This window comes from Piliocolobus tephrosceles, chromosome 1, assembly GCF_002776525.5.
Source record: "Piliocolobus tephrosceles isolate RC106 chromosome 1, ASM277652v3, whole genome shotgun sequence".
In the NCBI taxonomy this organism is placed as follows: domain Eukaryota; kingdom Metazoa; phylum Chordata; class Mammalia; order Primates; family Cercopithecidae; genus Piliocolobus; species Piliocolobus tephrosceles.
The window spans coordinates 8,416,110-8,442,473 of NC_045434.1; the positions used below are offsets into that span (position 1 = coordinate 8,416,110).

General features: G+C 43.1%; 1 protein-coding gene and 1 pseudogene across 1 annotated transcript in view; one reads left to right on the plus strand and one right to left on the minus strand.

Annotated features, from left to right (window-relative positions):
- FMN2 (formin 2) overlaps positions 1-26,364 on the minus strand; it is a 390,950-nt gene that overhangs the window by 325,996 nt on the left and 38,590 nt on the right. The window lies entirely within an intron of this gene.
- Positions 9,745-12,150, plus strand: LOC111545227 (annotated as a pseudogene).

Here is a 26,364-nt window from a genome sequence, read left to right on the forward strand (position 1 = left end):
TTTTTAAAGTAGATTTGAGAGCCCAAAGTGATTGAGATGAATAAGAAGGGAAGGGAGGGGAGAGGAGGGGAGAGGAGAGGAGGGGAGGGGTGAGGAGGGGGAGGGGAGGGGAGGGGAGATGAAAGGAAGGGAGGAAGGAAGGAAGGGAGGAAGGAAGGAAGGAAAAGATTAGCGTATTTCTTTCTTGCTACTACAAATCTGAGATCTCTGGTTGGTCCAAGGGTAGTGAGTTATTTCAATTGATTTTAATTGATTGCTCACAGTCAGTTACAGACCAAATTCCTTGTTTTACTCTTTCCTTCTTCTCTCTACTACACTTGACTAACTTTTAAAAATAAGTAAATACAAATATTTGAGACCTCGAATGATTCTGAGATAGAATTGAGATTGTTGAAGTGCCTGTGAAGATGCCCTTAGCAACAGATATCACCCATCCCTGTCTCCACCTATCCTTCACAGCCCACCTTGGTTTCTGCCACTGGAATTGCTCATCATTTCTTGAATGTGTCAGGATCTTTCACAGCCAACCATATCTCTGAGGCAGAAATCAGGTTTCCTGCCAAGAACAACCTGCCTTTTCCACCTGGAAAACTCCTACTTAACCTCCATGTGCCACTTCAAATGCCATCTTTCTAGAATGGGGCCTTCTTCCACTTGTGCAGGCGGAGTTTATTGCTTCATCTGTGTTCCCAGAGCACTTTGTACTATCTGTGCCAGCATTTACTGTGTTTGAACTGAGAATTCTCTTTGATGCATTGTCTGTCTGCTCCCTATCTCCAACGAGAAGGTAAGTTCTCCTAAGACATGGACATGTATTATTCTTAACTGGGTAGGCCTTGCGAGTATTAACCCTTCTTCTTTTTTTTTTTTAATGGAGTCTCACTCTGTCACCCAGACTGGAGTGCAGTGTAGTGATCTTGGCTCACTGCAACCTCTGCCTCCTGGGTTCAAGAGATTCTCCTGCCTCCCACGTAGCTGGGATTACAGGCATGCGCCACCATACCTGGCTGATTTATCTATTTTCTGTAGAGATGGGATTTTGCCATGTTGGCCAGGCTGGTCTTGAACCCCTGACCTCAGGCGATCTGCCTGCCTCGGCCTCCCAAATGCTAGGATTACAGGTGTAAGCCACCGCGCCCAGCTGGTATTAACACTTCTTGAATCCCTTACTGCATGTTAGCTTTATCATAATCTAACAAAAAGTTCACAGAATTTAAATGAGGCAACTTCTGGGCTTAAATCATAACTCCATCTTTTTCTAGAAATTTTACTGTGAGAACATTTGGTCCCTGGCCTATAAAACAGTATCACACAGGCTGAGAGTAGTGGCTAACACTTGTAATCCTAAGATTTTGGGAAGTCGAGGTGAGAGGATCACTTGAGCTCTGGGGTTTAAGGCCAGCCTGGACAACATAGTGAGACCTCATCTCTACAATAAATAAATAAATAAATAAATAAATAAATAAATAAATAAATAAGCCCAGCACGGTGGCATGCACCTGTGGTAGCAGCTACTAGAGAGGCTCAGGTGGCAGATCACTTCAGCCCAGGAGGTTAAGGTTGCTATGATTGTACCACTGCACGCCTGCCTGAATGACAAAGTGAAACTGTCTCAAAAGAAAAAAAAAAAAAAAACCATAAATACAACCAGCTCAAGGGGTACTTTTTGAGAACCGAGTGAGATTAACTGAGATGATACATGAATTTTGCCTGAAAAAGTCCTGCCATGAATATAACAACAAAAATGATGATAAAATGGCTCTAGCATCCACTCTAGCATCCACTCAGCCCCCATTCTATGCTGGGCATTGCCCTAGCCCCTTTACAACCCACGTTGTAAATATCATTAACCCTCCATCTTAACAACTAGGAACCAAGCCGACAGAGGACAAGTGAGCCAGCCAGTACCACATAGCAATCACCCAGCAAAGCCAAGACTCAGACCCAGCTGGGGACTCTACCACACATACTCTATAATGTTCTCTTACATAGGTGCCTGATATTTTATCTGATCCTCACCAAAACTCTTCGATTTTCCTCATCTCACAGATGAAAACACTAAGTCTCAAATAAGCAACTCGCCCAAAATCACAGAGCTACGGAGTGAACAACTCAGACTGGGCCTCTGGAAAGTTTAGTGGATTTTATTGCCACTGTTTTGTGGCTGTCTCCAACAATCACTGATGGCTCTGAGTAAGGGAGAAGGAGGTGGTGAGTTGCAAAGTAGACACTCCGCAGGGTTGAAAGGCTGAGAAATGCCAAGACAGCGGCAGGCTTGTCTCTGCACGGATCTGCTTAGTAGAGCAGCAAGGCTTCCAGAAATAGAATCTCCCAGATTGGTATTCTAGCATGACTTGAGTTTCTTGGGATGTTGTCTCTGCTTAATCCTAGCTCATCCCAGAAGTAGGCACAGGCAACAGGGCCACCATGCTGGGAACAAGCGTAAGAAGAAGAGAGCCTGGTATGTATGAGTCTACCGCATGATGCTATTGCTAGGACATATTTGGAAACGGAAACAAAAGGTTACACATATGGAACCCACCCCCCCCCCACACACATCCTCCTCCTGGCTCTATGACAGTAGAAGATCCAAAGGAAGGAATTAGAGTGGGGTGAATTTCAAAAACTATAGCCTTATAAAAGGAAACCAATTTTGAGTTAAAGGAAGGAATGAAAGGAATGTAAGGCTTTTTTTTTTTTTTTTTTCTTTTTCTTTTAAATGAGCTCAGAGTATCAAAAGGGTCCAGCGAAGAGCACGAAGATTTAGACTGGGCCTAGAGAAGACAGAATCAGGACTGGATTAGACAGAGGGGAGACTTACGTGTATTCTGTAAATGTCAGAGCCCATGGTGGTACCTACCCTCAAGAAGGAGTAAGAAAAGGGAATATGAAAAGTGCTGATAGCAGGGATTAATTCAGAACAGTGACATGCATTAAAAAGTCCATTGGAGGCCAGGCATGGTGGTTCATGCCTGTATTCCCAGCACTTTGGGAGGCCGAAGCAGAAGGATTGCTCGAGCCCAGGAGTTTGAGACCAGCCTGGGCAACATGGCAAAACCCCATCTCTATTAAAAAAACAAACAAAAATTAGATGGGCTAGGTGGTACACATCTGTAGTCCCGGCTACTAGGGAGGCTAAGATGGGAAGATTGCTCGAACCTAGGAGTTTGTGGCTGCAGTGAGCTATGATAGCACCACTGCACTCTAGTCTGGACAACAGAGCAAGACTCTATCTCAAAAAAATAAAATAAAGAAAAAGTCCACTGGTTCCTCTGCTTTGCTACACAGACAGTTCTGCTCCTTCAGAGGCAGACTTACACTTTTCAGTGATTCAGTCTTAAAATTAGATAGCAAGTCTCAAGCTGAGCAGGGCAACATCTAAATGCTATCATAAAGATTTTCTTAAGCAAAAAGAAACACTGTACGAAACTGCATTCACAATTTTCTAAGACTCCTCTCAGAATCCAGACTTTGCCCACACCGGAGCTTACATTTTCTCAAAGGTGTTAGCTGAAGGTGAGGTTTGAACAATGCGCTCCGGGAAAACACATACCAAGCAGAAGTAGCACATATATTAAAGCTGCCTGTTGGGTCTCTTTTCACAGAAAGAAAAGCTAAAATAAGGGCTCAGCCTTAAGATCTGTCACCAACCACGTATAGCACAGGAAGCAAGCTGGAACTGAGATTAAGATCTGTGACATGCTCTGCTACTTATAGACTAGGGTGCCTTGTTGGTGCTTAGAATGGGAACTGACTCACCCGTTAGTAGACCATATAGCCATTATGGCTACACTTATTATTATCATCATTTAAAAACAAGGTTGGCCTTTACGTGCAGTGCTTCGTCCCAAATACAATTCAAGAGAACAAAGTAGAGAATTTGAACAAGTCATTTCTAAAGACCATGTCCTTAAATCAACACAACAATTGAGACTTAGAAACCAGGATATTTATGCATAATATCCATGTATAGTCCCATAGAAGGATGGTTTAGGTTCTCTACATATTTTTTTTATCTTCTGAAGCTATGGATAAAGGGAAGGTTCCTGTGAGAACCCATAATCTCTTTGCCTTTGAACAAACTTGTGAAATGCTAATACATGTGGATGCATAGCCTGTAATGATTATTCCAAAATAGATTTAGGGACTTCTGCATAATAGGCACAGCAGTTAGGAGCAGGCATTTCAGAGTTTAACATACCTAGATCTGAATAGCTTCTCTGCTAATTATTATGACCAGTCTCTTTATAAAAATACACACCTGACAAAACATCCAAGGGGTGTTAAAGATCAAATGACATGTGTAAAACCCTCAGCAAAGTAAGAGCTCAGAAAATGGTGACTATTAGCATTAAACGGGTCATTAGAGCGTTTAGTTTGACTGTTACTGGTGAGGCCACACCGTTGGTAAGAGTTGAGAAACGAAACCAATTGTCATCACCTAGCTCAGTACTCTTTAGCTGGATTTTAGTCTCCAATTATTATTAAATGTCAGTTTGACCTTAATTAAAGCCTTGATCCAATAAGGTTGTAAGCAAGATATGCCTTCCCTGTTTTACTTGGTCTCAAGTTGTAAAAACTTTCCTCATGCTTACAGGCATTGCTTCTTGTTCATAATTAATGAGCACATGGGATGGACTGATGTCTTGTTTCATCCATAATCATTTTCCTTCTGTACACAGAAGAGACTACCCAGTTTCCACCCAAGTTATTTGTTGACTATGTCTGATGGCTGGCTGAAGGATTGCTTGATGGCTGGAAGAAGGATTGCCGTATCTATAAGCAACCATGATCTTCGTATCTTGATATAAGCTTCTGCACAAAATTTTTGTTCACATCCTTAAAAGTGAAAACATGTTTCAATAATGGCTAATCATTTAGCTAAAGGAGCATATAACCCTTTAGCAAATACAACTTAGTTAAAAATCCATTTTATCTGAAAAGGAAGTTGTGTTATTTTAACCTATCAAGAGACTTTAATGGAGTAAGTATATCAGAAGAGGACAAAAAATACTTAATCGACATTAGCATTTATACATGTCAGATTGTTTTCTCTAATGTTATTGTTACCTTTACTATAACCATATTTGTTTTCACCGGTACTTGGGGAAAAAAAACACAAATGCTATTTTCTTGAAAAAATCTATAAAGATTTCACTCCTCTCTAATTTCAAAAATTTACCTCAAAGAATTTTAATTTTAAAATGTAAAGCTATTACAATTAATTTTCCTGGAATATATTTTGCAGTGGTAAAATTTTAAGACGCCTTCCTGTAACTCCTTCTATTTGGAAAGGAACACTATTCCGAGAATTCTTCTGCATAATTTGAAATGACCAGCAGAGGGCAGAGCTAAAAATTTGACACTAGAATCCCTGTGCATGAATGAGAAGAAATTTCCAAAATGAGGCTGAGGAGTTCTATTTTTGATTGAAATTTAGCACCTCGGTTGCTATATTTGCTGAGCTTAGAGACACGCCAAGAAGAAATGTCAACCTAACATTCTCTTCAGTGCAAATAGGGAAAATAAAAATCAACACTGCAATAAAATAATTTGATGCAGTACAAATGCTAGAATTAACCAAAAACAAAGAACTGAAATAATGTGACATAACTAGTACCTTGTTCATTTTATGCACACATATGAGGTGCAACTAAATAACTTACAAATCAAATACTTGGGGATAAAGGTAGACAAAAATATCTGTAAAAATTAATCTGTGAAAAGTAATTTTATCTATATCTGTATGTGCATTACATAATAACTTCTTAATCTAGAATATAAACCTTACAGACAAGATTCTTGCAAAAGTTTTCCAAATTTTCTAGGGTTGTTTGAAACTTAGATAAGTACAAAAATGGTTATTTATTCTCCACATTCTGTAAGTTCAATGTTTTACAACCCCTTGTATTTCAAAAGCACATTTCAAAAAACGTGTTAATATATAAAGGAAGAAGCAAAAGGAAGAAAAACCCTGGGGTTTAGGCTTATGGGTACAGTATATATTGAATAAGATTACATTTAATATACAGAGTTTTTTTGTTTTTTGTTTTTTCGAGATGGAGTCTCGCTCTGTCGCCCAGGCTGGAGTGCAGGGGCACGATCTTGGCTCACTGCAAGCTCCGCCTCCCGGGTTCACGCCATTCTCCTGCCTCAGCCTCCCAAGTAACTGGGACTACAGGCGCCCGCCATCACGCCGGCCAAGTTTTTGTATTTTTAGGGGTTTCGCCATGTTAGCCGGGATGGTCTTGATCTCTTGACCTCGTGATCCACCTGCCTCCACCTCCCAAAGTGCTGGGGATTACAGGCACGAGCCACTGTGCCTGGCCAATATTCAGAGTTTTTATTCAGCAACATATCTGGGCATGAACATCTGCATTTTACATCTCAAGTTTTTTCAAATAGAGAAAAAGTTAAATAGAGAAAGTTCTTGTAAGAAATGAAAAGTGGTGTTAATTCCACCGAAAATTCTGTTAACCCCAACTGGAGACAAACTCTGTCTCAGTCTCTCTCTCTCCTTCTCTCTCTCTTTTTCTCTCTCTCTTTCTCTCCCTTTCTTTCTCTCTCTCTGTCTGTGTGTGTGTCTGTCTCTGTCTCTCTCTGTCTCTCTCTTGGTCTCTGTCTCTCTCTCTCTCTCCGTGTGTCTCTCCGTCTCTCTTGGCTGAGCAGTTTCTCAATTACACACAGGAAGTTAACCAAAGCCATAATGATCAATCCAGGGAAAATGTTTTGTTATTAAGGCTTAGCTCTGGCACAGCACCTCTCATGAGCAGAGCTGTATTGTAACTCTTGAGAATTCAAAGGTGAGTGAAATAAAAGACAAGAGCAGCTTCCATGGCGAAGTAGCAACTAATATTCACAGAACACACTTTCTAGAGCAAGACTTTCCCAAATCTGGCTCATCAAAAATTCATATTCCCAGAGCCCAGTCTCAGATCTAGTCAATCAGACTTTCCAGAAGCAGAGTCCAAGAATTTGCACTTTATAAATATTCCCAGGTAGCACAGTAACACAGAATAGCAGAAGATGAAGCTGCCGGCCTAGCCAGGAGGTAGCTAAGGGAGGTCCCTGTAGGTCATAAATAAGAGCTACAGTATCACCCTAGGGTAAAGCATCTCCAAGTGTAACAAGATTGGACTAGGTTTTTAAAAACCAGGGTCAGGTGCAATGGCTCACACCTGTATTCCTAGCACGTGGGGGGCCCAGGTGGGAGGATTACTTGAGTCCAGGAGTTTGAGGCTGCAGTGAGCTATGATTGCTCCATGGCACTCCAGCCTGGGTGACAGGGAGAAATCCCGTCTTTTAAAAAGAAAACAGAAAAAAAAAAAAAACTCTTTTGTGGAGAAGGAACCAAAGGGAGCAGAGTGGACCCACAGAGACTAATTAGGGGACTACCGCTAGAGACCAAGCTCTACACTAAGGTGACTTGGACCAGAGTGATGGCAACAGAAAGAGAAAAAAGGCCAACAGATTGGCTATGGAGGGTGGAGAAAGGGCACAAGATGTAGAGTCAGCCTTTGTGGGTTGGAATTCCATCTTCTGCCGCTTACAAAACAATCGACTCCGGGCAAGTTACCCTAAGTCTCAGTTTTCACATCAGAAAATGGAAGTCAGATTAACTGAGTTATTTAAGACCAATTAATTGAAGTGATCATGTTAAGTATTTAGCACAGGGCTTGACCCTCAGTCAGTACTGAATGTCATGGCATGAAGAAACAAGAAATTAAAAGCCCCAATTTTCTATGACTCACTCCTCCACTCCAGCCAACTAAACTAGAAAAAACCAAACAGACCCACTTAGATTCATTAATCTGCATTCACCATGGGGTATAATTGCCCCGTCTTCCATCTTACCCTGAGGAGAACATCATTCTCCATTAGTTCTTTACAGCTTATCTCCAAAATGAGTCTGAAATTCCCATTCTATCAAGATTCCATTTCAAAGAACAGACCCTATAACAACTGTCAAGTGAAATGGTACAAAAATGATACTAGATTGGTATTCATTTATATGGTGGCAAGTTCCTAAATAAACTCAAAACAGCCTATATGGAAAGTGAATGTTTTCTTACTACATAGTAAATCAGGCACTCTACTCTTCACTATACATTATTTAGTTTTAGTTTTAGTTTTTGAGACAAAGTCTCAGTTTACTGCAACATCCGCCTCCTGGGTTCAAGCGATTCTCCCATCTCAGCCTCTCGAATAGCTGGAACTAGAGTTGCGTGCCACCACGCCTGGCTAATTTTTTGTATTTTTAGTAGAGACGGGGTTTCACCATGTTGGCCAGGCTGGTCTTGAACTCCTGACCTCAAGTGATCTGCCCACCTTGACCTCCCAAAGTGCTGGGATTACAGTGTGAGTCACTGTGTCTGGCCATACTTTTTTTTTTTTTTTTTTTTGAGACGGAGTCTCACTCTGTCGCCCAGGCTGGAGTGCAGTGGCCGGATCTCAGCTCACTGCAACCTCCGCCTCCTGGGTTCAAGCAATTCTCCTGCCTCAGCCTCCCGAGTAGCTGGGACTACAGGCATGTACCACCAAGCCCGGCTAATTTTTTGTATTATTTTATCAGTAGACACGGGGTTTCACCGTGTTAACCACGATGGTCTCCATCTCCTGACTTTGTGATCCACTTTGTGAGCCACTGCGCCCGGCCATACTATTTTTTTTTTAAATCATTTTGAACGTGGCTTATGTAGATCCCATCTTTCAGTTACACAGTTGACACCCGGGAAGAAGAGTGATTATATGAACCAACAGATGTCACCCTCAAAGACCAGCTAATTGATGCATGAAGCTCAAAACCTGTTTCCTGAGCACCCCTGTCTGCAGGGGATTACGTCAAATGTTGTAGCATTCTAAGGCTCATAACACAAGATTTCTGCCTCAACCCTTGGCCTGGCTCCGGCTGCCATCTATTTTGAATATGAAAATTGCCTCATTGTCCCAGCGCCCTCACTCACACCTGTGATTCCAGCACTTTGGGAGGCTGAGGCAGGAGGATCACTTGAGGCCAGGAGTTCAAGACCAGGCTGCACAACACAGCCAGAACCTGTCTCTACAAAAAACATAAAAATTAGCAGAGTGTGGTGGTACGTGCCTGTGGTCCTCGCTACTCAACAGTCTGAAGCTGCAGTGTCATATAATTGTACCACTACACTCCAGTCTGGGTCACAGAGCCAGACCCTCTCTCAAAAAAAAAGAAAAGAAAAAGAAAGAGAAAAACTGCCTTATTGTAGTAAAAACATTAGGTGCATTTCAAATAAAATACTAAAGAAAAAGTTTTTCCCATATATATATACACATACATATGTGTACACATACATATATACACACACATACATATGTATACACATACATATACACACACACACACACACACACTACCATGTACCCATGAAAATGAAAACATAAAGGGCAGTGGCGGCAGAGGTGGAGGAGGGAGGCCGGGACAAGATGCCATTGCAGCCCCCAGCGGCAGCCTCCCGGCGGCACCGACAAGAAGTCAAGCGGCAAGGAGTGGCAGAATGCTGGGGACAAGGACAAAGAACAGGAGCTGTGTGAGGAAGATAAACAGCTTCGAGATGAACTGGAGATGCTCGTGGAATGACTGGGGGAGAAGGACACATCCCTGTATCGACCAGTGCTGGAGGAATTGCGAACGCAGATTTGTTCTTCTACACCTTCTATGACTTCAGTGCCCAAGCCTCTCAATTTCTGCATCCACACGATGGCAAACTGAAGGAAATCTTTGAGAACATGGCCCCTGGGGAGAATAAGCATTTTGCTGCTGCTATCATCTCTGTTTTGGCCATGGCCGTGAGTGGGGAACGTGAGTGCCTCAAGTATCAGCCAGTAGGCTCCCAGAAGGGGTTGGCATCATGGGGTCATGAGTATGTCAGGGATCTGGCAGGAGAAGTGGCTAAGGAGTGGCAGGAGCTGGATGACACAGAGAAGGTCCAGCAGGAGCCACCGCTCACTCTGGTGAGGGAACTCATCCCCTACAACATGGCCCACAATGCAGAGCATGAGGCCTGCAACCTGCTTATGGAAAGTGAGCAGGTAGACATGCTGGAGAAGGACATCGATGAGAATGCATACACAAAGGTCTGCCTTTATCTCACCAGTTGTGTGAATTACATGCCTGAGTCTGAGAACTCAGCCCTACTGCGTTGTGCCCTGGGTGTGTTCTGAAAGTTTAGCTGCTTTCCTGAAGTCCTGAGATTGGCCTTGATGTTCAATGACATGGAGAGGGTAGAAGACACCTTCACATCCTGCAAGGATGTGGTAGCACGGAAACAGATGGCATTCATGCTAGGCCGGCATGGGGTGTTCCTGGAGCTGAGGGAAGATGTCAAGGAGTATGAGCACCTGGCAGAGATCATGTCCAGTGTACCGCTCAACAGCAACTTCCTGGCCTTAGCTCAGGAGCCGGACATCATGGAGCCCAAGGGGCCTGATGACATCTGCAAAACCCACCTAGAGAACACCAGGTTTGGGGGTAGTGGCTCTCAGGTGGACTCTGCCCGCATGAACCTGGCCTCCTCTTTTGTGAATGGCTTTGTGAACGCAGCTTTTGGCCAAGACAAGCTGCTAACAGATGATGGCAACAAATGGCTTTACAAGAACAAGGACCACAGAATGTTGAGTGCGGCTGCATCTCTGGGGATGATTCTGCTGTGGGATGTGGATAGTGGCTTCACCCAGACTGACAAGTACCTGTACTCCTGTGAGGACTACATTAAGTCAGGAGCTCTTCTTGCCGGTGGCACAGTGAACTCTGGGGTCCAGAATGAGTGTGGCCCTGCTCTGGGACTGCTCTCAAACTCTCTTCTCCACAAAGCAACACCATGAGACTTAGTTCCATCTTCGGGCTAGGCTTGGCCTATGCTGGCTCAAATCGTGAAGATGTCCTAACACTGCTGCTGCCTGTGATGGGAGATTCAAAGTCCAGCATGGAGGTGGCAGGTGTGACAGCTCTAGTCTCTGGAATGATGGCAGTGGGGTCCTGCAATGGAGATGTAACTTCCACTATCCTTCAGACCACCATGGAGAAGTCAGAGGCTGAGCTCAAGGACACTTACACTCGTTGGCTTCCTCTTGGACTGGGTCTCAATCACCTGGGGAAGGGAGAGGCCATCGAGGCAATCCTGGCTGCACTGGAGGTCGCGTCAGGGCCATTCCACAGTTTTGCCGACACACTGGCGGATGTGTGTGCATATGCAGGCTCTGGGAATGCACTGAAGGTGCAGCAGCTGCTCCACATTTGTAGTGAACATGTTGACTCCAAAAAGGAGGAGGAAGACAAAGACAAGAAGATAAAGAAGGACAAGGACAAAAAGGAAACTCCTGCTTTCTTTCTGGGAAAGAGACATGGGAGCACATCAGGGAGTGGCTGTTCTGGGGACTGCCCTTATTGCTATGGGGGGGATCGGTGCAGAGATGGCACTACGAACCTCCGGCCACTTGCTGAGATATGGGGAAACCTACACTCCTTTAGCACTGGCCCTCATCTCTGTTTCAAATCCACGACTCAACATTCTGGATACCCCAGGCAAATTCTCTCATGATGCTGATCCAGAAGTCTCCTATAACTCCATTTTTGCCATGGGCATGGTGGGCAGTGGTACCAATAATGCCCGTCTGGTTGTAATGTTGCACCAGTTAGCTCAGTATCATGCCAAGGACCCCAACCACCTCTTCATGATGCGCTTGGCACAAGGCCTGACACATTTAGTGAAGGGTACACTTACCCTCTGCCCCTACCACAGTGACCGGCAGCTTATGGGTCCAGTGGCCGTGGCTGGGCTATTCCCTGTGCTTGTCTCTTTCCTGGATGTTTGAAACATTATTCTGGGCAAATCACACTATGTATTGTATGGGCTGGTGGTTGCCATGCAGCCCCGAATGCTGGTTACGTTTGATGAGGACCTGTGGCCGTTGCCAGTGTCTGTCTGTGTGGACCAGGCAGTGGATGTGGTGGGCCAGGCTGGCAAGCCTGAGACCATCACAGGGATCCAGAGACATACAACCTCAGTGTTGTTGGCCCATGGGGAACGGGCAGAATTGGCCACTGAGGAATTTCTTCCTGTTACCCCTGTTCTGGAAGGTTTTGTTATCCTTTGGAAGAACCCCAATTATGATCTTTAAGTGACCACCAGGGGCTCTGAACTGCAGCTGATGTATCAGTGGGCCACGCATCCTGCTGCCCAGGGTGGACACGGCTGCAGACTTCTGGGAGAATTGTTGCCTCCTGCTCTTTTGTTACTGAGTGAGATAAGGTTGTTCAATAAAGACCTTTATCCGCCCCCCAAAAAATAAATAAATAAATAAGAAAAGGTTTTCTCCACTTGTCCCATGACCCTGGGACCATGGCTCAGAAGTCCTCTTGTCCATCCATCTTCAGTAAATATAATCAAAATACAATTAATATTTACCAAAACATGAGGTAACTTTCAGATTCAAAATAGCTCAGTTCGTTACAGTCTTTAATCTCAGCTATATTTTGGCTTTGCACTAGCAGCTTTGTTTTTTTCAAAGACACCCTCTTTTCATGCACCTGCCTGGGTCAGTAGGAGCCTCAGTACAGCCTAACTAGGACCATGAGCAGCTCAATATCAGAAAACAGTGATGACAATGAAGTCACCATACTCCTACCTACAGGCTTAAACACAGCCCTCTTGCAACTTCAAAGCTACAGGGAGACTGATATATTTCTGATCTGCACCCAAAGCACATCCCATTAGTCTGTGATCAAAACTGTCCTCGTCTCATGTAGCTACTTCCAAATGAATCAGTGTTGCCAAGTTTTTCAACACATAGCATCATGGGAACTAAGTCTAAATTGCCTTAGAAATTGTGGCTTTGAGCATCTGGTTCCCCCAGGCCAAATGTCCCAACTCAACCACCCAACTTCTGAGGACTTCCCTCAGAAGCCCCATGTGAGCCCTGCCCAACGTGCCACACAGACACATTCTCTCCTGTCCTAAGAGGGGACAGTGAAATCCAGTCTCAGCAACTATCCTGTCCCCTTCATTTCACTGCACAAAATGCAAACATAGCAAACACTTAAAACTCTTCTTTTCAAAGGTCTCATTTCACCATGGTATTTAAAGTACATGGCTGGGCATCGTGGCTCACGCGTGCAATCCCAGCACTTCGGGAGGCCAAGGTGGGTGGATTATCTGAGGTCAGGAGTTCAAGACCATCCTGGCCAACATGGTGAAACCACGTCTCTACTAAAAATACAAAAAAAGTAGCTGTGTGTGGTGGCGGGCACCTGTAATCCCAGCTACTCAGGAGGCTGAAGTAGGAGAATCACTAGAACCCTGGGGTGGAGTTTGCAGGGGGAGGAGTTTGCAGCGAGCCGAGATCGTGCCTTTGCACTCCAGCCTGGATGACAGAGCGAGACTCCATCTCAAAAATAAATAAACAAACAAATAAATAAAATACCGTCGTCTGTTATTTTTCACGCAGATTTCTCACGCAGATTCCTCATGCTAAGCTCCACTCTTGTCTTAGGCTGCCTTCCATCTTTGAATGCCTACTATTTTCTTAAAAGTAAAATCTAAAAATGTCCAGGATTCTTCATAACACATAATACCTTCATAACACATTGACCTGACCCAGAAGTGAGGTAATTCGTTTATTAAAGAAATACTTGTTACCCAGCTACATTTAACGAATGCATAGGGCCATTAGCTACCAATAATTTGAGGGAAGTTAGACTCTGTTTTAAATGAAAAACAATTTCCTTTTCTAATAGAAGGCAGTGTGGCGTGGGGAAAAAGCAAATTGCCCTGAACAGCAGGAGACTAAGATCCTGGCTCTGTCAAATCTATTTTGGACAGAAAAGTCGCTTCACCTTTTGAGCTCCAATGTCCTCACTTGCCAATTTAAGAGAACTGGGCTATATTAAATACTTGCTAAGGTCTTCTTCAGTTTTGATATTTTTATTATTCCCTCATAAAATAGCAAATTAGTCAAATGTGTACACTGTGCAGACACATGGCTTGAAATAATTAAAACAGGAAAATTCTTCCCATATCCTGGGATAGGCTATGTTTGATAGTGGGAATCAGGAAATGCCATAAATCGAAAACTTCTGCTAAATGGAAGAGACTCCCCCCGCATCCACAGCATTTAACCTGGACATCAGCTGTTCTACATATAAAATCCTGTAAATATCATGAATTAAAAACACAAAGCACAGAAAGAGAAGTCACTCTCAGGAAAACAGCAGGCCCCCGCAGTCATTTTACACACTATATGCCCAAAGGAGAAAACAGCTTTGTGTTTCAACCTGCATGGATCTGTGTTGTGGCAAGTTAGGGTCAGAGATAGCCAGAAATGCAAAAATGCAGTCGAAGGTTTTGTGCTGATAAAGGAACTTCAAAGCAAGGAAGAAAATGAACATAATTTTATTGCACCTCAGTGCATTCTGCAAAAGGGAAATAAAAACTATCTCACCAGGCTTGTAATGAAGATTAATACAGTTAATAATTGTAAAGTGCTTAAAACAGAGTCTGGTACATAGAAAGCTCAATGTGTTTTTAAATACTGAAAACAGTTTTGTTTTGTTTTGTTTAAGCACCAATACAAAAAAACTGACAATGACCTGAAAACTGGTTACATACTGGAATGGGAACCACGATTCGCAAAGCATTCGCATCCAGAGGAAGAAAGAACATGAGAGTACGCCAATGCAAGCACTCACCTTCACACAATCTTAGCCAGCAGACCACTCACCAGGTCATACCCTCTAGCAGTTTACCAACTAAAACCGAGTTATCTACCCAATAACACCTGTAGACATCGTATCTGAACCCCCTTAGCCTGCAGACCTTGAGAATCTTGGCTCCCCTCCTTTCTGCCATTCAACCCCTGGTCTTCTGACTTTGTAGCCTACTCTTTAAACCATCGCTTTAGGCTGGTATCTTCAATACCCACCCTCACTAACCTTCCGATGCATCTACCTGGGCAAAAAGCCCAAGTGAGGGGCACAGAAGCTCTTGAGCTGATCACACACGTGGACTGACTTCACCTCCCGTCTTCCCACTACACCCTACACCCCTGTCTCCAAACCTCAACCTGCTGAAATGTGGGCAGTGCTCTCAGCGCTCCACATTCCTTTCTACAAGGGTATTATCAATAGCTTTCAGTCTTAATCTTGATCTCTTGGCAACAGTGAATATCACTTAACACTCCTTCTTCCTTTTTAAAAAATATCTTGTTTTTTTCTCTTTGTCATTCTCCTTGTATCTTTCTCCCCCTAATTGGGTAAGTATTTATCTATATGTCAGTCTCTTCTTGCTTCCCACTCTACTGGCACTTTCCAGAGCATAACGGCTTCAAGTATCATCTACACACTGAAGATTTATCAATCTCTCTCCTCCTAGGCTCTCTCTCCTGACCTCAGATACAAATAACTAATTGCCTTTTTGTATATATTTAAAGAGGTGCCCTCAAATTCAGTAGGATTCTAATTGAATGAATCATCCCCGCAACCTGCTCCTCATTGTGAATTTTACACACAGAGCGAATTGCATCACCCTGTACCCTAGTGCTCAGACCAGAAACCTGGACATTCTCCTTGTCTCTGCCTGCTCCCTTACCTTTATACGAGCAACCAACTCCTCAAGGCTTCTCACGTCTACCCTCTGAGGCAGTGCTTCTTAAAGTGTGGTCCCCGGACCAGACCGGCATCATGGGCAACACCTGGGAAGTTGTTAGACCTGCAACCAGCATCATGGGCAACACCTGGGAAGTTGTTAGAAATGCAAATGCTCTGATCCTAACTCAGACCAGCTGAGTCAGAAACTCGGGGGTGGGGCCAGCAATTTGTGTTTTAACAAGCCCGTCCGGGGATTCTGACTCTTAGAGTTTGAGATTAGTAGAAGTAACAATATTAATCCAAGCATAATTAGAATCTGCCTTTTTTTAATCCCAAATTTCTTTCCCAAATATAAATGAGATTATTTTATTAATTAACTATTATGGTATTATGAAAAGAAAATTAAGATGTATGATTTGTTCAAGGAAAAGCTCTGGTTCTTGCACTAGTGCAACTCCCTGGATACTTGGAAGTCTTTTAAAAGGGGGAAAAAATTGTCCATATGTGATTTTTTGTTTGTTTGTTTGTTTTGAGACAGAGTCTCACTCCCTTGCCCAGGCTGAAGTGCAGTGACACAATCTTGGCTCACTGCAACCGCCAGCTCCCGGGTTCAAGTGATTCTCTTGCCTCAGCCTCCCAAGTAGCTGGGACTACAGGCATGCGTCACCATGCCTGACTAATTTTTGTATTTTTTTTTTTTTTTTTTTTTTTTTAGTAGAGATGGTGTTTCACCATTTGGGCCAGGCTGGTCTTAAACTGCTGACCTCAAGTGATCTGCCTGCCTCGGCCTCCCAAAGTGCTGGGATTATAGCCATGAGCCACCGTGCTCCACCCACATGTAATACTTTTTAAAAATAAAAGGACTTTCTACTACCTAACTCCTTCATAGCTTCTTGAAGGCATTCTGTCTCTCCTGGATTGCTGCAACGGTTTCCTCAGAGTCTTCCAGCATCCTAACACAAACACAGCACACCTCTCAGTCCACACTCCTCTAACACCCAGAATGCTCTCTCTAAAACATGCAACTGACCACATTATACTCCTCCACCGAACGCCCTCCAGCGGCTCCCAGAGACAGGGTTCACTTCTTAAATGCTTCTTCCAGAAGTCTTCACAAATGCCTCTGGGTCCCAGGTAGCATTTCTCTTTTCTTTTCTTTCGTTTTTTTTTTTTGTTTGTTTTTTTTTGTTTTTGTTTTTTTAGATGGAGTCTTGCTCTGTCGCCCAGGCTGGAGTGCAGTGGTACAATCTCAGCTCACTGCAACCTCTTCCTCCCGGATTCAAGCAATTCTCCTGCCTCAGCGCACACAACTGCACCCAGCTAATTTTTGTATTTTTAGTACAGACAAGGTTTCACCATGTTGGCCAGGCTGGTCTCAAACTCCTGACCTCAAGTGATCCACCCCTTGGCCTCCCAAAGTGTTGGGATTACAGGTGTGAGCTACCACCCCTGGCCACAGCACCCTTTGTTAAGACGTCTCTTCTGTCCCTCCTCCTCTACACTGGGCCTCCAGGTTCTGGGCATATTTGACCACTCAAAACCTCAAAACTCGTCTATCACCCTTTATCAACTACTGTACCGCTCGCTGTGTCTGTTCACCCAGTAGACCCTTTCCACAGTCAGCTACACAAGAACAAGAAAAGGCTCTATATTTTTCATAGAAAAATTCCATAAATATTGTGTGACTGGCTGGTGACCACACATGGTTAGAGACAGAAAGAAAAGCTCACAGAATAAATTCACTATCTATATATTACATGAGCATACAGCAGGGGCTAGCCAACCTCAGTCTGCCAGCCAAACGTGGCCAGCTGCTCCGTTTTGTAATACAAAGTTGTATTAGGAAACACAGCCTTACTTATTCGTGGCGTATTGTCCGTGGCTGCTTTTACACCACAACAGTGCAGTTGAGTAGTTGTGACAGGTACTGTAAAATATTTACTAAAGCCTAAAATATTTTCTATCTGGCCCTTTACAGAAAAATTTGCCAACCCCGATCTAGACAGTAAAGGTAATAACAGGAGAATAAATCTTCTTTCAGATTTCCAAAGTCCAGTACAAATTGAGAGGATCTAAAAAAAAACAAAACAAAACACAAAACAAAACCAAAAAAAACTCTTTAAGTTCCTGAATTAAGTGACGTTTTCTCAGTACAGGATCCCTTCACTTTGCCATAGAGTCTCATTTTTTTTTTTTGAGATGGAGTCTCGCTTTGTCACCCAGGCTGGAGTGCAGTGGCACTGCAGTGTCCGCCTCTTGGGTTCAAGCGATTCTCCTACCTCAGCCTACCTAGTAGCTAGGATTAGAGGCACCCACACCATGCCCAGCTAATGTTTGTATTTTTAGTAGAGACGGGGTTTCACCATGTTGGTCAGGCTGGTCTCAAACTCCTGACCTTATGCTCCACCTGCCTTGGCCTCCCAAAGTGCTGGGATTACAGGCGTGAGCCACCGCACGGGGCCGGATTCCCAATTTTATACTCCTTCTGGCTCTTGAGAAAAGGAAAAGGAGGTCAGAAGAAATACAAGTCACATCAATAGAACTAATTAATATTCAGTGCGTCTACAGGAGAAGGACAAGAAAAGAAAATCATGACAGAAAAGTTGAGCTGAGTCACCCTTTTTAATAAAAGTCCATCATACAAATTCAAAATGAATTCTGAGTCACCCAACACTGTTTGCCAAACTGGTGATTAAAAAAAAAAAAGTACCAGTTGTGAAAGTCAAAATGGATATCTAAAACAGCATAATCCTCTTAGAGGAGGAAAAACCAATCATGAAGAAAGTATGTCATTGTCTTAAGAAGCGTGATTGCCATGAGTGTGTTTTTTAAAAATCTATTTTTCTAAGTTTCAACTACCTTTACTGTTGGGAGGCATGCTAAAACCCAGGAAACTACTGACTGGCAGCGTTTCCTCTGAGCTCAGAAAACTTCATGGTGGGGAGAATAACAATAATTATCATTACTACTTTTGCAACAATGTGCTTGAATTGAACATTACAGGGGAAAAACATCACCCGTTTTGCCCTCTGAAATAAGATACATAAATGGCAACACATATTAGCAATTTATTAAATTATGTATTGGATCAGAAAAATAAAATAATCTCAAAATAGGCTTAAACATAATAATCTCCAACCACACCTAAAAATACATATGCTTAAACGCATATGTATAAAAAGTTGGATACTGATTACTACAGGATCCAGTCATACACACATTCACTGAGTAGTAACTGGGGACAAATTACCACAAATCGATTTAAAAAAAAAAAGAAAAGAAACATGGCCAGGCACAGTGGCTCACGCCTGTAAACCAAGCACTTTGGGAGGCCAGAGTGGGCAGATCACCTGAGGTCAGGAGTTCAAGGCCCTCTGGCCAACATGGTAAAACCCCGTCTCTACCAAAAATACAAAAATTAGCTGTGCATGGTGGCATGCACCTGTAGTCCCAGCTACTCAGAAGGCTGAGGCACGAGAATCGCTTGAACCCAGGAGGCGGAGGCTGCAGTGAGCCGAGATCACGCCACTGCACTCCAACTGGGTGACCATGTGAGACTCCATCTCAAAAAAAAAAAAAAAGAAGAAAAGAAAAGAAGCATGACAAAGTTCTTTCTAAAATGATAGAGTCCGGATAATTAACAATTTTTAAAATATATGTTAAAAGCCTTCTACCTCACACTGAACTATCTGACTACAAACAGGGGACATAATTTGAGGGGACATAACTTGACCCACTATACAATCAATACTGTGGTAAGGAAAAGTTACCCATCCAAGGCAATTTTTTTTCAAACCATATAACAAGTGCACATATAACAAGTGCACAGCCTGCAAAGAAAGAAATCAAGTAGGAACTTCTTGATACATATCCACTTACTATATTCTTTATGAAATAAATCAACTTTGTAACTAAAAAGTAATATTGCATTGGAAAATCTCCCTCAGAGAAAACTTAGTAAGCAGATTTCTTCCTGTTTATATGTATTGACTGGTCCCATCAATGATTTTATCCCACAAGAAATTATCCAATCAAGAAAATAAAACGAACTCTTTGAAAGAGAAGAGCAATGTTGTGTAGCAAAACAATCTCCAGCCCTCTCTGGTTCCTCCCCGTTTTAGGAATTCTAGATGAAATGGAGGTCCCTATTCTTTGGTGAGGTGCTAGGGAAAGCAAAACGCTTCGTTCTTTCATGCCACATTGTCTGTCAAGTATGCCAGACACTTGCACACATACACACAGAGAGCTAAATAAGTACATCATATGTCAATATTCGAGTGTAATACTTCTACAGACTGACCTAGGGAAAGCACAGAGTCACTATGGAATGGTCATGAACATAACACCAAGTGGGTATGACAGATTTCCCTTCACAATTTGCAGTTACCTCCCCATAGCTTTCCTACTCTTTCCATTTCCCTTTCACTCATCCAGAAAGATATGGGGGCATGAGGGTTGGTGAAGGAATGTGGTAATTATAGCAGTAAAATTAAGTAAAATGAATTCAGAAAGGAGGATGGCAATAAGCCCAGAAGCAGAGATCCAATACAGAGTCAACTCCCAGACTAATTCCAGAACAGACCCATGTCCCATCCCTTCTCCCATCTTCTCCCTCTCCAAGTGTTTACTTTTCTCTCTCTCTTTTTTTGTTATTGTTACTGTTTTTTGTTTCTTGGTGAGACAGGGTCTCACTCTATTGCCCAGGTTTAAGTGCAGTGGTGCAATCACAGTTCATTGCAGCCTCAACCTCCCAGGCTCAAGTGATCCTCCCACCTCAGCCTCTCCGACAGCTGGGACTACAGGTGTGCACCACCACATCTGGCTAATTTTTTAATTTTTTTGTAAAGACAGAGTCTCTCTATGTGGCCCAGGCTGGTCTCATACTCCTGTGCTCAAGCTATCCTCCTGCCTCAGCCTCCCAAAGTGCTGGGATTACAGGTGTTAGTCACTGCACCCAGCCCAAGTGTTTTCAAGATTATCAAATATAGGCAATCTTTGATCATTCAAGACAATTCAATGAATACATTCTCCAGTTCCTCCCCACTGCAGTCATCATAGCTTTCCTACAGCTCTCTTCCTTACAAAATCAAAGCATATTTGTTAAACAGTTATGCCTGATTCTGCAACAAGAACTTGAAGGGCAATAATATTAAATACCAATCACTAATAATTACCTAGCATTTGTGATGTGCTAGACATTGTGCTAAATGCCTTATAAATTAATCTCATTTAATCTTCAAAACAACTCCAGGGATTATTAGACATGAAAAATTTTAATGTGACCTTGGGTAAATGTTCTCACCTCTTAAGTAGGTGGAGGAGATGGGATAAGAATCGAGTCTAGGACTACAGTCCACTCCTAACTACTCTGGGGAGATCTGTCAGGTAAACACAAGGACACAGCATTACCTTGTTCAAGGAACCTTCACACAATATTTAATTTGCATTCAGGCATTACAGGGTAAATAGCCAATTATAATATGTGTAACATATCCTTTGAGAGAGAAAATGCAGACTGAGATGGCTAAAGAAGATGTCTGGGAGGGAATGGCATCTAACTCTGAATAGCATCCTATGAGAAAGAGTGGAGCCTAACCGGGAAATAATAGTGAAGAGCAGAAGTAGTGGTGTCCACAGAGCCCCAGAGGTGAGAGAAAACATGGACAATTAGGAAAATCAACAACACTTCAGCCTGACGAAAGAGTCTGGAAAGGAAAGTGGGTCAGGAGCGGTAGAAGTGGGAAGGTTTTGAAAGGCAGAAGGAAGACCACGGAGATCCAAAGAAGCTGGAGTTTATTCTGACAGAGAAACAATTAAAATGACATGGCCAGGTGTGGTGTCTCATGCCTGTAATCCCATCACTTTGGGAGGCCAAGGCAGTAGGCTCACTTGAGCCCAGGAAATCAAGACCAGCCTTGGCCACATAAGGAGACCCCGTCTCTATGAAAAAAAAAAAAATAAATAATAATAATAATAAAAATAAAAATAAAAGACTAGCTGGTCATGGTGGCATGTGCCTGTAATCCCAGCTATTTGGGAGGCTGAGGTGGGAGGAACACTTGAGCCCAGGAGGTTAAGGCAGGCAGTGAGCTGTGATCACACAACTGCACTCCAGCCTGTCTCAAAAAATAAAGTAAAACAACATGATCAGACATATATCACTAGATTTCTCAACCCTGGCACTACTGACATTTTGCACTGGGAAATTCTTTGTTGGGGGAAAGAGGGAGATGTCTTGTGCATTTGGAATGCTTGGCAGTGCCCCAGTCTCTACCCGCTAGAAGCCAGTTGCACCCCTCTCCCCACTGTGACAACCCCAAATGTCTTTGGACATTGTCAAATGTCCTCTGTAGGGCAACATAACCCTGGATTGAGAACCACTAGACAAGACTGAGGAGACTGGACTGGAAACCAGTAGCAGGCAAACCCAAGAAGCTAATGAAAAGGCCAATGTGATCATCAAAGCCAAGTGATGACGGAACCTGAAAGGTGATTTTCCCAATCCTCCCTCATACCGCGACCTTCTAATCCAGCCCTCCATAATCATCTAGAGAGTATTCCACATCCATCCTGAGCATAACCCGCTCCACTTCGGAAGCCCGTATCATCTCATCTACCCCTCTTCATCACAGACCCTGACAAACCTCCTTGGTATAGGTTTCACATGTCAAGGACTTTACCACATGGTCCTCTATCTGCTTCTCAAGGCTGACTCTTCCACATTCTATGGGACATTAAGTCCCAAACAACACCCTGAGCTTCTCAATTCTAATCACAACGGGCCTACCTCTCCACCATGGACTGGTCTTTGGAATGCGTAGACCACCTCCACCTCTTAAGTCTTAAACACCAATATCTTTCCCTCTGGCCACAACCACCAACGAATTCATTCTCTCTATATTCTCACTATATCTAATTATTCTCCACTGTCGTTAAGAACTTTAATCTTTTGATTGGTCAACATTCTCTTAATTTATGAGACTTATTTGCTCATGATTTCACCATATAACCTATGGTCTATGCCAGCAATATCAGTTCCCTTGCCCTTAAGGAATAGCCGCCGTAAAGTCCCAAATAATCACAAATTCTAGATGTCAAAAGAGAATGATTATTCTCTCTGAAACCTGTTTCCTCTTTAGTATTCTAACTCTTTAGTAGAGTATCCCAGAAATGTGAACCAGAAACTCAAAGAAATCATCTACTCCACTGCCTCACATCCAATCAAATGGCAAGTCCTGTCAATTCTAAATCCTAAAGATTCCCTATATCTGGCTCTTTCCAACCCCACAGCCTCTGTTTCAGTTTAGACACTTTTCTGATCACCCAGATGCTAATTTTAGTTTTCTTCAATCCATTCTCCATCCTGCCACCAGAGTGATATTTTATAAATGCCAATCTGTTTATGGCTTAACTACTCAAAATTATTCAAAAGCACCCCCAGGTTGTCTTTGTTTACATTTCTGGTCTCCTTTCTATTCATCATTCTCTCAATTTATACTCCAGAAATACTTAGGAACTGTGCTCACATGCACCCCCATGCCTTTCTAAGTACTGCCCAGTATACAGACTTTTTTTTTTTTTTTTTTTTTTTTTGAGACAGAGTCTCACTCTGTTGCCCAGGCTGGAGTGCAGTGGTGCGATCTTGGCTCACTGCAACCTCCGCCTCCTGGGTTCAAGCGATTCTCCTGCCTCAGCCTCCTGAGTAGCTGGGGTTACAGGCATGTGCCAAGACACCCAGCTAATTTTGTATGTTTAGAAGAGGCAGGGTTTCACCATGTTGGTCAGGCTGGTCTCAAACTCCTGACCTCAGGTGATCCACCCGCCTCAGCCTCCCAAAGTGCTGGGAATACAGGTATGTGAGCCACCACGCCCGACCTACAGACTTCTTTCATGGCTGCTCCCTGCAGCTAACTCCTACCCATTCCTCAAGTCTTGCCCCAGCTATTATCTCCTGAGTTACCAAGGAGACCCAGTTACAAACCTTCCCCTTTGGTCCCTGTACTATAAATATCTCCACCCAGAGCCTAAACACGATTATGACCTGTGGTGAGAGCCAAAGGGCATTGAACACTTACTATGTGCCTGTAGTGTGCAAAATGCTTTATTCGTATTCATACTTTCCTCTCACTCAGCAATTACTATATTTATTCCTCATTTTACCCAAGAAGAAGCAAACTTTGAGAAATGCAGGCATTTACCTAAGTTTGCACCATAGCTGAGAAATCCCAGACACCTTGACTATGGAGCCCACTTCATCCACTAAGCTCCAATAATTCATTTCCATGTGTTTATTTATTTAAAGTGGACCATAAGCCAGTTCAGGATAGAAGCTTTCTTTTCATCTTTGTGTTCCTAGTAACAGGGCAGGGGGTTGGGGGGTAGGTGTCGGAAGGGAAAGGGGGAGCTGAGAAAAACAAGCGGAAATCATGATTAAATATGAAGAACCCAATCTAAATTAGAAGACAAAGAATTTAAGAATTCCATGAAATGGCAAGAATGAACTGAAAAATAAAAAATACTGAGAATACAGGAGGAAAAGTTATGTTTCTTCACCCAAAAAAAGAAAATAAGAGGCAGTCAAAAACTTCATCGTGCTGGATGGGAGTTCCCTGTATAAGGAAAGGATAAACCAAATACAAACTAAACTAAATATGGGATACTTTTGAGCAAGTGATTGTTTACTCAAAACATAGAATTCAGCCAGGTGCAGTGGCTCATGCCTGTACTCCCAGCATTTTGGAAGGCTGAGGCAGGTGGATCTCTTGGGGTCACCAGTGAGAGACCAGCCTGGCCAACATGGTGAAACCTTGTTTCTACTAAAAATACAAAAAATTACCCGGGCGTGGTAGTATCTGCCTGTAATCCCAGCTACGCAGTAGGGTGAGGCAGGAGAATTGCTTGAACCCAGGAGGCAAAGGTTTCAGGGAGCCGAGATGGCGCTATTGCACTGCAGCCTGGGTGAGTGAGTGAGACTCTGTCTCAAAAATAAATAAATAAATAAATAAATAAATAAATAAATAAATAAATAAATAAACACAAAAATCTTTTGAACTTGACCCAGGGAAATCCTTGTTCAAATGGCCTGGGGGTTGTGATATTGGAATACTGAAAAGGAAACAAAATCAGAATATGCTATCTGCCTCTGCAGTGCAACAGTTACACAGCATCCGTATGTCTTCCAACTTATAGATAAACTATTAATCTTAAAAGTATACCCTAAACATAAAAGTGTATCTGGCTTTGGGAGGCCGAGACAGGCGAATCACGAGGTCAGGAGATCGAGACCATCCTGGCTAACACGGTGAAACTCCGTCTCAACTAAAGAATACAAAAAACTAGCCGGGCGAGGTGGCGGGCGCCTGTAGTCCCAGCTACTCGGGAGGCTGAGGCAGGAGAATGGCGTAAACCCGGGAGGCGGAGCTTGCAGTGAGCTGAGATCCGGCCACTGCACTCCAGCCCGGGCGACAGAGCGAGACTCCATCTCAAAAAAAAAGTGTATCTGGTAGAAGCTGGGACGTAGACAGGGCTCAAACTAAATGAAGGCGAAAGTGGAGACACGAATAGTGTGACTATTACATGGTGGGTGGGGTGGCAAGAGATACGATCTGAATTTAATGAAACAATGGCAAAAATCATAAGCATATTATTTAAAATTCAAAGAAGTGTTATGAAAGAGAAACTCGAAATAGCAATATTAATTATGTCAGAAGGAAGAGGGAGAGACAAGGAGCTACATTCTCATCGGTGACCGCCAGAAGGCAAGAGCAGTGTCAATAACGGTGGCTAGGGCATGTTGTCTCACACCTATAATCCCAGCACTTTGGGAGGCTAAGGTGGGTGGATCACTTGAGGTCAGGAGTTCAAGACCAGCTTGGGCAATGTGGCCAAACCCGATCCCTACTAAAAATACAAAAATTAGCTGGCCATGGTGCTATGTGCCTGTAGTCCCAGCCACTCAGGAGGCTGAGATAGGAGAATCACATGAACCTGGGAGGCAGAGGTTGCAGTGAGCCGAGATCATGCCCCTGTACTCCAGCGTGGGTGACAGAGACTCCATCTCAAAAACAAAACAATAAAAGGCATCAGCAGGCATTAACATACAGCAAGTCCACACAGCTTATGTAAATTTTGGTAAACAAAATCATCAGATAAAATAACTGTTAAAGTTGATCTGAAAAAATTAAGTATTATTTTAATACCACCTTTAAAATACAAACAACTTTGAGAGTTGATACGGTACATAATGTTTAAAAAATAAATATACAGCAAAAAATACATATGTGTGTATATATGCTCTTAGAGCTGAAAGACGTGGCAAGGCTTTTGTTGCTTCTCAGGAAAAGATCTGTGTGGGCTTGGCTAAATAGCATCAAAATGTTTTTCCCGCTCTGGAAAAAAAAAAAAAAAAATGAATTCAAGGCCAGGCTAGGTGGCTCACACCTATAATCTCCGCACTTTGGAAGGCCAAGGCAGATGGATCACCTGAGGTCAGGAGTTCAAGACCAGCCTGGCCAACATGGTGAAACCCCATCTCTACTAAAAATACAAAAATTAGCTGGGTGTGGTGGCACATGCCTATAATCCCAGCTACTCAGGAGGCTCAGGTAGGAGAATCCCTTGAACCCAAGAGGCGGAGGTTGCAGTAAGCCAAGATCGTGCCACTGTACTCCAGCCTGGGCAGCAGGGTGAGACCCTGTCTCAAGAAAGAAAAAAATAATAATGATTTCAAATGCAAATAATAATTTGTTTGT